The 15,136-nt window shown below is 43.0% G+C and overlaps 1 pseudogene; it reads right to left on the reverse strand.

Moving 5' to 3' along the window:
* Positions 1 to 595: 595 nt before the first annotated feature.
* LOC115105172 (delta-type opioid receptor-like) lies at positions 596 to 14,924 on the reverse strand (annotated as a pseudogene).
* Positions 14,925 to 15,136: the final 212 nt, after the last annotated feature.

A 15,136-nucleotide genomic window follows, 5' to 3' on the forward strand; every position in this document is an offset into this window, starting at 1 on the left:
GATCGCAAATGGGTCTTCCAAATGGACAATGACCTCAAGCATACTTCCAAAGTTGTGGCAAAATGGCTTAAGGACAACAAAGTTAAGGTACTGGAGTGGCCATCACAAGGCCCTGACCTCAATCCTATAGACAATTTGTGGGCAGAACTGAAAAAGTGTGTGCGAGCAAGGAGGCCTACAAACCTGACTCAGTTACACCAGCTCTGTCAGGAGGAATGGGCCAGAATTCACCCAACGTATTGTGGGAAGCTTGTGGAAGGCTACCCGAAACAGTTGACCCAAGTGAAACAATTTAAAGGCAATGCTACCAAATACTAATTGAGTGTATGTAAACCTATGACCCACTGGGAATGTGATGAAAGAAATAAAAGCTGAAATAAAGCATTCTCTTTACTATTATTCTGACATTTCACATTCTTAAAATAAAGTGGTGATCCTAACTGACCTAAGACAGGAATTGTACGGAATTGTGAAAAACTGGGTTTAAATGTATTTGGCTAAGGTGTATGTAAACTTCAACTGTGTGTGTATATATATATATATATATATATATATATATATATATATATATCAGACTCTCGACATTGCTCCTTCTGATATTGCTTATATTAAAACATGTTTTTTTACTTTTTGGAACTTGCTAGGGCTTGCTAGGTGGTCAAAGCAACACCGTTTGTAAGAACAACATGTAGATGGCAGAGGCTAGCTAATTAGAAGTCTTGCGGCTGGTGGCTAGGAAATAGTAGCTCATGTAAACAGCGTAATAAGCTAGATAGTTAGAAGCCTTGTGGCTAACAGCTAGCAAAAATGAGCACATTAGTACGCTAAACCCAAGGCTAGTTGGGTGTTAGCTTGCAGCTACCTCTTGGTGAAGGTGTGGTGTGGCTAGCTCAGTGCTGACCGAAGGAAACTAAGTGGGGGCACTAGACAAGAGAAGGGAGCTAGCAATGCTACCGTGTTGCAGGTAGGATCTGCTATTGAGGTTAGCTTAGCTCTCAGCGAGATAGCCAAGTTAGCCTTGAGGTGCTCACCTCATTCACCACTCTATGGCTCGGTCTCCAACAACCACTTTTGATAGGTTCTTCCGAGAATAGGTGATTCTAGCGAATCCCCATTGTGAGATAGAAACAAATAACTGAAAGAGAAACAATGGAACATCAGTCATCTAGTCTGAGCTATTTACAAAGGAACAGTAGCACTGCTGTGCTCACATTCCTGATATCGCCTGGGTTAGGCCCAGATCATAAGAGTCTTCCTTTCCAACTTGAGAAATGAAAGACACTTCCATGGCTAGTCATGCCGGCTTTCTAGTCCCGTGTGGGTTCTCCAGTGGAACTGGGGCCTCCGGGGACCTTACGGTGCCTTTTGTACCCGACCCCTTGTCCACCTTCTTCAGCTTTGTCGGGACGCAGAAGTCCCTGAAGCATCTCTTGAAGTTCTCATCCAGGAATGCGTAGAGGACGGGGTTGAGGCTGCTGTTGGTGTAGCCCAGCGCTACGCAGAAGAAGTAGGCAGCCATGACGGCGGTGGTCTCTGGAACGCTCACGAGCGCCTTGACCAGGATGAAGATGTGGATGGGCGTCCAGCACACTACGAATACCACCACCACCACCATGACCAGGCGGGTGATGCGTCGCAGGTTGCGGTCCTTCTCCCGGGAGCCCGAGAGGAGACGCACGCTCTTGAGTCGTAGCACCATCAGGGAGTAGCACACGGTGATGATGAGCACGGGCACCACGAAGGCAAACACAAACACACAGATCTTCATCAGGGTGTCCCAATACACGTATGGCTCCGGGAATTGTAAGGCACACTCCGTGGTGCCTAGAGGGAGAGAGACAGAAGCATAAAGTAACCAGCGCAAACTGTGCATAAAATTTTCATGACGTTCTCTTCGGAAATGTGTGCGTGTGTGGATCCATGCGCATGCATTCTTTTGTGTGCGTGCTTCATGACTGTGTGTGTGTCTGCATGCTTTCTCACCATTGTTGGTCTGGGTGCCCCCCAGTAGCAGTGCTGGTATCCCGGCTGCCGACGACAGCATCCAGATACACACGTTGATCATCTTGGCATTGATGGGTGTTCGGAAATCCAGGGCTTTGACCGGGTGGCACACGGCCACATAGCGGTCAACACTCATCATGGTCAGGGTGAAGATGCTGGTGAACATGTTGTAGTAGTCGATGGATATGAACACCTTACACACCACCTCGCCAAACGGCCACGAGTTCAACAGGTAGTCAGTGCTCTGGAAAGGCATTGTCGTGGTGACCAGGGCGTCGGCCAGAGCCAGGTTGAATATGTAAATGTTGGTGGCCGTCTTCATCTTTGTATACCTGTTTCAAAAACAGCATAGAGTAAAGAATGTAGGGTAGAATGTGTAAGGTCCATACCTGAGTTTAAATACTATTTGAAATCATCTATCTGGGCTTGATTGAGCTTGCCTGCATGGCACAGTGGAAAGAATAGAATAGTGACGAGTGCTAACCTCGTCCATCTGGCAGACTAGAACCGTCTTTTTCAAATCTCTCCTCAGGGACCCCCAGACATTTGACTCATGGGTAACTGGAAGTCAACACAAGTGGGTGTATGGAAAGCGAACAGCTAAATGGGCAGAATTTAGAGAACGTTTTGCATGGCTGCAACTGTCCTGACAAAGCATCAGTATCACCACACAGGAACTGACCAATGAAAACACATTCAGAAACTAAAAACAAGGCCGCTCAATCAAAACAGTCTAACCAATCAAAGAGGGCTGATGTTACACCCATCGCCGATGATCCACCCACTTATTTTGCCACGCCCACTTTATTCACACCCCTTGAATTTTATTGTTTACAGCCTGTATTTCATTTTTATTAAATTGAGATTTTGTGCCAGTGGCCTACACACAATACGCCATAATGTCAAAGTGGAGTTATGTTTTTAGAATTTTTTACAAATTAATAAAAAATGTGAAGCTGTAATGTCTTGAGTCAGTAGGTACTCAACCCCTTTGTTATGGCAATCCTAAATAAGTTCAGTAGTAAAAAAAAAAAAAAAATGTGCATGTCAAATAGTTGCATGGACTCACTCTTTGTGCAATAATAGTTTAACATGATTTTTGAATGACTACCTCATCTCTGTGCCCCACACATACAATTATCTGTAAGGTCCCTTAGTCGAGCAGTGAATTTCAAAGACGGGAGGTTTTCCAATGCCTCGCAAAGAAGGGCACCTATTGGTAGATGGGTAATACAAAATTAATTACACTTTGGATGGTGTATCAATAAACCCAGTCACTGCAAAGATACACGAGTCCTTCCTAACTCAGTTGCCGGAGAGGAACGAAACCGCTCAAGAATTGCACCATGAAGCCAATGGTGACTTTAAAGTAGTTACTGAGTTGGATGGCTGTGCTAGGAGAAAACTGAGGATGGATCAACAACATTGTAGTTAGTCCACAATACTAACCTAATTGACAGTGAAAGAAAGAAGCCTGTACAGAATAAAAATATTCCAAAACATGCATCCTGTTTGCAACAAGGCACTAAAGGAATACTGCAAAAAATGTGGCAAAGCAATTCACTTTTTATCCTGAATACAAAGTGTTAAGTTTGGGGCAAATCCAATACAACACATTACTGAGTACCACTCTCCATATTTTCAAGCATAGTGGTGGCTGCATCATGTTATGACTATGAATGTAATCGTTAAGGACTGGGGAGTTTTTTTCAGGATAAAAAAGAAACGGAATGGAACTAAGCAGAGGACAAATCATAGAAGAAAACCTGGTTAAGTCTGCTTTTCACCAGACACTGGGATATGAATTCACTTTCAGCAGAACAGTAACCTAAAACACAAGGCCAAATATACACCGGAGTTGCTTACCAAGACGACATTGAATGTTCGAGAGTGGCCTAGTTACAGTTTTGACTTAAATTGGCTTGAAAATCAATGGCAAGACGGCTGTCTAGCAATGACCAACAACCAACTTGACAGAGCTTGAAGAATGAATCAAATGTGCAAATATTGTACAATCCAGGTGTGCGACGCTCTTAGACTTACCCTGAAAGACTCAGCTGCAATCGCTGCCAACAGTATTTGAAAGATTTCGAATGGTTTTTGAACCCAGGCGATTATTGTTATCGACAGCTGATGAAAGAACGAAATGAAACCCAAAGGAAAACTTTTCCATCTGTTAAACCTTTTACTGCAGTGGGCTAAATCAGGGTCACACAGAGGATTTCTTGGTAGTCTTAAACAGATCTACATTGACACAAAAGTATACACCTCACACACAGGTTATGGTCTTTAAAAAAGAATACACATGTACCATGTCAGATAGAGAGTTGAAATGTATTACATTTTGAGTTTCTATCCTAATATTAGACATTATATACATCACAAAAGACTGAAATATAACCAAACCGTTTGACAGAGAAATACTGGATTTTCAGCATTTAAAAAATAAATAATGTTTATTAATGATGAAAAATATGAATAACGTTCCACCCATGAGGCCACTAGAGGGCGATTTTGTCATTCGTCCGCAGGAATAAGTGTCTATCTCGCCATCCTCTGACCTGGTGATTTTCATTTCTATTGATAATCCCAACAACACGGGGCAGACTAAAAGTAATACAAAATGATCATACAAGGTCATTTGATATCTCTGAAAAACTATATCTGTAACTAGGGGAGAAAATGACACTTGGCAGGGCTAGCTTAGCAGCTGTCATACTTTTAAATGGTGTCCCAAACACGTAAGTGATCTACATTAAACAATTTATACTTTAAAGTGGCAATCTGCGATTGGTAAATACATTGACTTTCAAATACATTATACACTGAGTGTACAAACATGCTCTTTCCATGACATAGACTGACCAAGTGAATCCAGGTGAAAGCAATGATCCCTTATTGATGTCACCTATTTAATCCACTTCAAAAAGTGTAGATGAAGGGAGGAGACAATAATGATGTTTAAGCCTTGAGACAGTTGAGGCGTGGATTGTGTATGTGTGCCATTCACAGGGTGAATGGGCAAGACAAATCATTTAAGTGCCTTTAAAATGGGTATGGTAGTAGGTGGTAGGTGCCAGGCGCACTGGTTTGAGTGTGTCAAGAACTGCAACGCTGCTGGGTTTTTCACGTTTTTCAAGAATGGTCCACCACCCAAAGAACATTCAGCCAACTTCACACAACTGTGGGAAGTGTTGGAGTCAACATGGGCCAGCATCCCTGTGGAACTCTTTAGACACCTTGTAGAGTCCATTGAGGCTGTTCTTAGGGCAAAAGGGGGTGCAACTCAATATTAGGAAGGTGTTCCTAGTGTTTTATACACTCAGTGAATATTGCCATTGATTCTTGAAGAAAATAGGACAACTTATAAATGTCTCAAAAGTTTAATTCAACTGTCAGTAGCTGTCTCAACTGTCTAAGCTTCAAAACAAAAAATGCTGATCTCATGGATGGTCAGTCCTTGCATCCATCACTCTCTCTCATATGAGTGTGGTTACATTTCTCAAGCCCCATTCCTCAGCTGTTTACCCCATAAAGGGGTTGGGTGTCCCTTTGCTGTTGTTTGAATCCCAGATAATCTTTAAGATCTGAAATGGCTATAGCCATATATACAGTGCATTCGGAAGGTATTCAGACCCCTTGACTTTTTCCACATTTTGTTACGTTACAGCCTTATTCTAAAATGGATTGAATATATTTTCCCCTGTTGAATCTACACGCAATACCCCACAATGACAAAGCAAAAACGGGTTTTTAGAAATGTTTGATATGATATTTACATAAGTACTCAGACCCTTTACTCTGTACTTTGTTGAAGCACCTTTGGCAGCAATTACAGTCAAGTCTTCCTGGGTATGACGCTACAAGCTTGACACACCTGTATTTGGGGAGTTTCTCCCATTCTTCTCTAAAGATCCTCTCAAGCTCTGTCAGGTTGGATGGGGAGCATTGCTGCACAGCTATTTTCAGGTCTCTCCAGAGATGTTTGATTGTGTTCAAGTCCGAGCTCTGGCTGGGTCACTCAAGGACATTCAAAGACTTGTCCCGAAGCCACTCCTGCGTTGTCTTGGCTGTGTGCTTAAGGTCGTTGTCCTGTTGGACAGTAAAACCTTCACATTAGTATGAGGTCTCGAGTGTCCAGGAGCAGGTTTTTATTTTTTTTTAAATATAGTTAATTTTTGCATTTTCCAATTAAGAACATTCAAAACAAAAGTGAAAAGATATTAGACAACAATATGACAAAGTGACAGTAACAGACGAGTGTAAAAAAAAAAAATATATATATATACAAACATACAATAAATAAGTCATAATAAAGAGTAAAATAAAAAATTATAATAATGAGACATTGGATCATATACCTGCTGTATTCTACATATTATACATTACGTGTGAAACATCATGTGAGGATTATATAGAGATTCAATCAATGTGATGAAGGGTGAGATTCTCCACATAGTCAATAAAAGGTTGCCAAATTCTGTAAAATGTCTCTAACTTAAGCAGTAAGTGATTTTCTCCATTGGGATATAACTATGAACTTCCGATCGCCACATTGCAACTGGCAGGGGGGAATCCCATTTCCATTTCAAGGCAATACATTTCTTGGCAATCGCTAGCAATATTTCTGTTAGCTTTATAGTATGGCTTTGCCTAAGATTCGAGTTAGTAAAGTTACCCGGTACACAGACCTCCGGGTCTAAAGGGAATGCAACCCTGTGAATTGAGGATATGGCATCGCATACCCCCTGCCAGAAACCGTGTAGTTTTGAACACTGCCAAGTGGAATGGAGGAATGTTCCTTCATTTGAGCCACATCTAAAACACAGGGAGTATATAAAATTACTATTCTGGAAAAGCATAGGAATCAATCTATTGTTCCATAAATGGGTTTTAGGGGAAAGAAATCCCTCTCGTCTGAACAGCTCATGCAGTTTGCACCATGCCAGGACAGAATGTATGATTAAAGGGTTGTCTGTGATGGTTTTTATAGATTTTCTGTCCCATTTGTAAAACAATTCTGCCCCAGTGTCATCATTTACCTCAAACTTTTCAATGTTCAATCATGAGGGAGAGGGACCATTGTCAAACCTCTGAGCCAGAAACCTAGACTGTGCAGCCCAGTAGTACATCTGGTCAGCTTGTCGAGAGAGGAAAAGAATGCTGCGGGCACAGGGATAGAAACAAATATAGAAATCTGGGCAGGACCTTCATTTTAATTACATTGATTCTACCCAGTAGAGTGAGAGGCAAGTCCATCAATTTACACAGGTTACCCTCCACCTTTTGCAACCAGCCGGCCAGAATGAGTTTATAGCGGTTCTTCAGGTTACCATCCACCATTATGCCCAAATATGTGAAGCCCATAGGCGACCATCTAAATGTAAACTTGTGCTTGATGGTATGGTGGTCAAAGACAGATAACGGTAATATTTCCCTTTTTATCAAAATTGACCTTATATCCAGAGAAAGAACTATAACACCGTAGTAGGATCTGCAAGTGAGAGAGGGAATGTTCTGGGTTCGTTAGAAATAAGATAAGGTCGTCCACAAAGTGTGATATCTTATGGGTATGGGGGCCCACCTCAAAGCCATGTATGTCAGGGCACGTTCTAATAGTCTCAGCCAATGGTTCGATGGCGAGGGCAAAGAGGTGGGGGCTAAATGGGCAACCTTGTCTGTTCCCTCTATAGAGAGGAAAAGAGGAGGAAGTAATCCCATTGATAGTAATCCTAGCTTTAGGAGATTTGTAGAGTGATTTTATTAAATGTACAAACACGGTACCTAAACCAAACTTTTCCAAGCCGCGAAAGAGGTATGGCCATTCAACCCTTTCAAAGGCCTTTTCGGTGTCGAGGGAGACTGCGACACTAGGTATTTTGTTTTTGTTAGCAAGGTGAATTCTATCAAAGAACCTTCTGAGATTATTGGAGGACAATCTATTAATTATGAAGCCAGTCTGATCCGGGTTGACCAACAGGGGAAGACATGACTCCAGTCTCTTAGATAGCATCTTGGTGACCAGTTTACAATCTGTGTTAAGGAGAGAGATTGGTCTATAGGAGGCACACTTTAGCAGGGTTTTCCCTTTCTTGTGAAGTACAGTAATCACTGCTTGAGAGAAAGACTCTGGAAAGCAGTTGTCCTCCCCGGCTTTTTAAGTACCTCCATAAAGGTAGGGGACCAACAGCTCCCTAAATTCTTTATACAACTCGAGGGAAGCCATCCTTCCCAGGAGATTTATTAGAAGGTAAGGATTTAATGGCCTCCAACAATTTAGGAACTGAGAACTGTTCACTCAGGCGCTCTCTGTCTTCCTCTGCCAGGCATGGGAGGTTGAGAGAGGAGAGAAAGGAGTCGATCTCTGATAGATCATCGCTTGATTGGGAAGTGTAGAGGTCTTCGTAGTATTTCTTAAAAGTATCATTCATTTCAGTAGGGGCGAAAGATATCTCATTAGTAAGAGTTTCTATAGCATTCATTGTCCTCTTACTTTTCTCTGCTTTCAGTTGCCATGCCAATACTTTGTGTGCTTTCTCTCCAAGCTCGTAGTAACGCTGTTTTGATTTAGTGAGGGCCCTCTCAGCTTGATATGTGTTCAGAGTATTATATTTCAGTTTTTTATTTACCAAAAGCCTGTATAGATCTTTAGCCAGGCTTCTTTGGTAGGTTCTCTCTAGCTCAGAGATTTCAGATTCAAGGACATTCAGTTCCACACCGTGTTTTCTCTTCAACCCTTTAGTATAGGAAATGATCTGTCCCCTCAGATAGGCTTTTCAATGTGTCCCAAAGAATGAAACTGTCAGGAGCGAAGGGTTTATTTGTCAAAGTAAAAAATATTGATCTGCTCCTTGATGAATGGACAAAATTCAGGTTGCTTCAGGAGTGTAGAATTTAGTCTCCATCTATATGCCCCATTTACCTTGGTAGGAATGGAGATTGATAATACCAGAGGAGAATGGTCACTAAGCAATCTGGGGAGATACTCGATATCTAACACTCTATGAAACAGTTGGGTCGATAGTAAAAAAGTTATCTATGAGTGTGTGTGTGTTGTGTGGGTGTGAATAAAAAGAGTAGTCCCTATCCAGTGGGTGTAACTGTCTCCAGATGTCTAGCAAATTAAGATCTTTCATGAATTGCATGGTGAGCTTGCCGGCTTTGGTAAGAAGTGAGGCTTTATCAGAGGACCTGTCAATAACTGTATCTAAACAAAAATGTAAATCTCCTCCAACCAGTAGCTATCCTGGTTGAGCAGCCTGAAGGAAGACATATGGTCATCGAAGTTAGGAGCATAAATATTCAATAGGGTCCAAGACTCTGAAATCATATGCCCCTGCACCAAAACAAACCTGCCAGAGGTGGTGAGAGAGATGGTGTTGTTGACGCAGAAGGGGATGTGTCTACTTATCAAAATTGCAGTTCCTCTTGCTTTGGGGTTAAAAGAGGATGCAAAAACTTGTCCTACCCATTCCCTCTTCAATTTATTGTGTTCACTGGCTGTAAGATGTGTTTCTTGTAAAAACACAATGTCAGCCTTTAATTTCTTAAGGTATGTATAGACTCTTTTCCTCTTAATCGTGCTGTTAAGACCTTTAAGACCTTTTGGATTAAGCATAGGTTGGATTGCAAATATATAACCGAATGGGAATCTCTCGTATGTAAATAGGTAATGAGAATCTGTCTCCTCACCACGCGCTCTCACCACTGGCGTCCCCCAGGGCTCTGTTCTAGGCCCTCTCCTATTCTCGCTATACACCAAGTCACTTGGCTCTGTCATAACCTCACATGGTCTCTCCTATCATTGCTATGCAGACGACACACAATTAATCTTCTCCTTTCCCCCTTCTGATGACCAGGTGGCGAATCGCATCTCTGCATGTCTGGCAGACATATCAGTGTGGATGACGGATCACCACCTCAAGCTGAACCTCGGCAAGACGGAGCTGCTCTTCCTCCCGGGGAAGGACTGCCCATTCCATGATCTCGCCATCACGGTTGACAACTCCATTGTGTCCTCCTCCCAGAGCGCTAAGAACCTTGGCGTGATCCTGGACAACACCCTGTCGTTCTCAACTAACATCAAGGCGGTGGCCCGTTCTTGTAGGTTCATGCTCTACAACATCCGCAGAGTACGACCCTGCCTCACACAGGAAGCAGCGCAGGTCCTAATCCAGGCACTTGTCATCTCCCGTCTGGATTACTGCAACTCGCTGTTGGCTGGGCTCCCTGCCTGTGCCATTAAACCCCTACAACTCATCCAGAACGCCGCAGCCCGTCTGGTGTTCAACCTTCCCAAGTTCTCTCACGTCACCCCGCTCCTCCGCTCTCTCCACTGGCTTCCAGTTGAAGCTCGCATCCGCTACAAGACCATGGTGCTTGCCTACGGAGCTGTGAGGGGAACGGCACCTCAGTACCTCCAGGCTCTGATCAGGCCCTACACCCAAACAAGGGCACTGCGTTCATCCACCTCTGGCCTGCTCGCCTCCCTACCACTGAGGAAGTACAGTTCCTGCGCAGCCCAGTCAAAACTGTTCGCTGCTCTGGCCCCCCAATGGTGGAACAAACTCCCTCACGACGCCAGGACAGCGGAGTCAATCACCACCTTCCGGAGACACCTGAAACCCCACCTCTTTCAGGAATACCTAGGATAGGATAAAGTAATCCTTCTCACCCCCCCCCTTAAAAGATTTAGATGCACTATTGTAAAGTGGCTGTTCCACTGGATGTCTTAAGGTGAACGCACCAATTTGTAAGTCGCTCTGGATAAGAGCGTCTGCTAAATGACTTAAATGTAATGTATGTAAATGTAATATTTCAACTTTAGTTTGAACACTGAAGTGACCTATGTGTCTCTTTAGGAAAGAAACAACAAAAAACATGGAAAAAGAAACAAAAACAGAAACCCCATCCACCCCAATTGTCAGACTAAAAGCACAATCCCAACAATCAAACATGAATACAATTGTAGAGATACGTTGTTTCTCGCTATCCATCTTGCTCAAGTGCTAAACCTTGGCGTAAACTAAAACCTGCAAGCTCTCTAAGTTGAAAACAAACGTTGTGAATAGACATTTATGGCTGAATATTTACTGCCCACAGTAAGGGCTGCTTGAGTCTCTTTTCAGGAGAGGAGAAACATAAATGGGGGGGGGGGGGAGTAGTGGGCCTAAGCCCACTCATTTGCTTTGCCCAGTGGATATTGACTAAACCAAAATATACTCTCCTGTAAATGTAATAGGACTCACCCCGGGAAAAAAAACAGTTAGTTGAAAAAGTACAAATCAATTATAGCAATTATAGCGGGGTAAACGGATTCAAATTCCAAGAAGATATCAGCAGTCCAGTCCCAGGACAGCACGGAAAAGAAAAAACAAACAAAATGTATCTTATCCCCTAGAGAGACCATCCTGATTCAGAAGTGGTTCAGTTCTTTGAGAAAAGTGAGCACTTCTCCTGGTGTGTTGAAGAGATGGCTTCGGCCTTTGTACTGAACTTTCATCCGCTCAGGGTGGATGAGGTAGACGGTGATGTTCTTCTCCTTCAGTGCTTTGGTGGCAGGTCTGAAATGCTTGCGACGTCTGGCGAGATCCGCGCTCATATCCGGGAAAAGGCTGACCCTCTTGCCATCGATGGTGATGTCCTCTTTGGCTCTTGCGAGTTGCAGTATCTTCTCTCTGTCCTGGAAACGGAGGAACCTGATCAGGATGGCTCGTGGAGGCTCATCTGGCCGGGGTTTCGGTGCTGATGTTCTGTGGGCGCGTTTGATTTCCAATGGCTTAGTGACGTTGATTATGCCTAGGACATCCGGGATCCATTGAGTGAAGAAACGGACCGGGTCACGGCCCTCGCTGTCCTCTTTCAATCCCACCACACGGATATTACTACGTCTGTTCTGGTTCTCCATCTGGTCTACCTTGTTTTTGAGGTAGGCATTGTCCTTTTGCAGTTGTATCAGAACCTGGTCATGTCGAGTGATGGTATCCTCAACTGTGCTAATGCGCAACTCAGCCTCAGTCGTTCTCAAAAGGAGATCATTCATGGAGGATTTCAGGTTGTCAATGGAAGAATGGAGTTCAGCCGATTTCTTGTCAATTTTCAGAGAAAGACCTTTGTTACCATCCTGAATTTCCCAGAGGAGAGTAGCAAGCATGTCGGCAGGCTCGCAAGAGGCTGAAACTGTCGTCTGAGTTATGAGGGCTAATGCTAATCTTGCTAGCTGTAGCGTTATCTTGGGAATCAACAACGCTTAGGTCGTCCTTCTTGCCTCTCGGCCGGAGGTCCATGGCTCTTTGGGAAGGTAAGTTTTTGACAATTTATCAGCCGATGTTAGAATATTGTTTCAATGTTGTTATTTAGGTAATAATGGAATAACTTTGAAGAGCTCGGTTAGTCAACGTCTGCTCAGCTCCGCGGCATCACGTGCTCCCTGGAGCAGGGTTTTAATCAAGGATCTCTTTGTACTTTGCGCCGTTCATCTTTCCCTCTAATCCTGACTAGTCTCCCAGCCCCTGAAAAACATCCCCACACCATACTTCCATACTTCACTGTAGGGATGGTACAAGGTTTCCTCCAGATGTGATGCTTGGCATTCAGGCCAAAGAGTTCAATCTTGGTTTCATCAGACCAGAGAATCTTGTTTCTCATGGTCTGAGAGTTCCTTAGGTGCCTTTTGGCAAACTCCAAGCGGGCTGTCATGTGCCTTTTACTGAGGAATCGCTTCCATCTGGCCACTCTACCATAAAGACCTGATTGGTGGAGTGCTGCAGGGATGGTTGTCCTTCTGGAAGGTTTTCCCATCTCCACAGAGGAGCTCTGGAGCTCTGTCAGAGTGACCATCGGGTTCTTGGTCACCTTCCTGACCAAGGCCCTTCTCCCCCGATTGTTCAGTTTGGCTGGGGTCCAGCTGTAGGGAGAGTCTTGGAGGTTCCAAACTTCTTCCATTTAAGAATGCTGGAGGCCACTGTGTTCTTGGGGACCTTCAATGCTGCAGACATTTTTTGTACCCTTCCCCAGATCTGTGCCGACACAATCCCGTCTCGGAGCTCTTCGGACAATTCCTTTGACCTCATGGCTTCGGTTTTGTTCTGACATGCACTGTCAACTGTGGGACTCTGTATAGACAGGTGTGTGCCTTTCCAAATCATGTCCAATTAATTGAATATACCACAGGTGGACTCCAATCAAGTTGTAGAAACATCTGATTCAATGATCAATGGAAACAGGATGCACCTGAGCTCAATTTCGTCTCATAGAAAAGGGTCTGAATGCTTATTTAAATAAGGTTTCACTGTTAGTTTGTTTTTTTAAATTAATTTGCAAACATTTCTAAAAACCTGTTTTCGCTTTGTCATTATGGGGTATTTTGTTGTACATTGATGAGGAAATGTATTGAATCCATTTTAGAATAAGGCTGTAATGTACAATTGTGGAATAAGGGAAGGGGTCTGAATACTTTCTGAATGCATTTTACATACAGTATAGCGTTATAGACTATTGGTCAGTTACCATACACATGATCCACTAGAAGTTAGTTGAGCCTGTTGCTTTTTTGGATCAATACCTTGGACATGCTCCCATTTCACACTGTCATTATTCCTATCATCGACAGATTCTACACTTACCATTGCCGTTTTGAAAATATAACGCGGTAGGGATAATAAGGAAGGCCAAAACATCTGCTATGCGGATGTCGGCCAATGCTGATTATCAATGGTTAACGCTCGATCTGATTGAATCTAGGCCTGTACGACAATTAAATCACCGCTCTGATAGCACATTTCCTTCTAATGAGAAGGGAAAAATCAGTCAATCAGATGAAAAAAATATGTCAATTGTAAACTGAGCTGGCTACATAAAACAGAGAGCTGAGAGTATATCGCTATTTACTAATCAATGGAATTAACTTGGCGTGGTGACAGAAAGGCCCTGTGGATGACAGCCCAACGAGCATGTTCTGACGCAGACATTCATGGATGTCTAAAATACGGAATTCTGCTCACCGGAAGATAATGTGCAATCAATCTGATTTGAGGTAATTGTCTCTAGTCTGGAGTGCTTTGTGAGGCGTTGGTGCACTGCGTATGACACCAGCACTGTTTTATCTGTTTTACACACCTTAAATAAAACCCAACGAGGTGCAAGCAACCCTATCAACATGATAGAGCGCCACTGGTTGTAAATGCAATTAATGCGCTTTCTCTCTGCCCAAAGAACACTATTTCTCATAGGCTTGGCACATTTCATTTACACATTTAGAACACTTTTCAACATTGCCCCCAACAGATGTCGCATTCCAATTGTAAAAAGTCCCAATAGTAAAAAAAAGTATTTTCCTTCCAATAGAGCTGTACAGTATGTCATGATTGAAACAAAAATAATCAAGCCTAACAAATCATATAGTGATTGTACATGTACTATTAGGTTTAAACATGCACCTGCCACTGGGTGGCTCACAAGTGTTGCAAATGTTTCAAAACTTCAGTTTTTAGTTTAATTTTGTGTGCGAAAATGTGGTAAGGTGTTTGCATTGGGCATCTTACTGAAATGTTGTATTTTTAGCATACTTGGTGTAACCCTTAATTTGCCTAAACTCTTTGGCAATAGCCTATATATTGGCAATTGATATCAATGCAATATTGAGATGGGTGTGCAAATCAATTATAATAAACCTTACCTGATGATAACATACATGACGAGGCAGTTGCCCACCAAGCCCACCACAAACACCACGGAGTACACAGCTGTGATAATGGGGATTATTGGGGACATTGACTCCTCTTCCCCGTCAGAGTCCAAAGTCAGATTGTGACCTGCTGCAAATCCAGACTGCGAAGTAGAATTCATATAACAGTCTTCGCCGAGCGCCAAGTGGCACTTATCGTCTTTGAAAATTTCAACCGGGGTGGCTTCCATTTTTGGTTATGTTTGACCACCTAACGAAAAGGAGAAAAGGGCATATGCCTTTGACTGGCTGTTGGCTATGCGTGAAGTAAGCCCGAAAGAAGAAAAAATAACGGTAAGAAAGTTGAAGATATGCGTCAAATTATTATAGTTTGTAAATTAAACCAACTTTTTATTATATGCCGTTCAAATTCATATATATATACAGGTCAAATCAATCCTGTTTTTA

The sequence above is a fragment of the Oncorhynchus nerka genome, linkage group LG22, assembly GCF_034236695.1.
Source record: "Oncorhynchus nerka isolate Pitt River linkage group LG22, Oner_Uvic_2.0, whole genome shotgun sequence".
Classification (NCBI taxonomy): Eukaryota; Metazoa; Chordata; class Actinopteri; order Salmoniformes; family Salmonidae; genus Oncorhynchus; species Oncorhynchus nerka.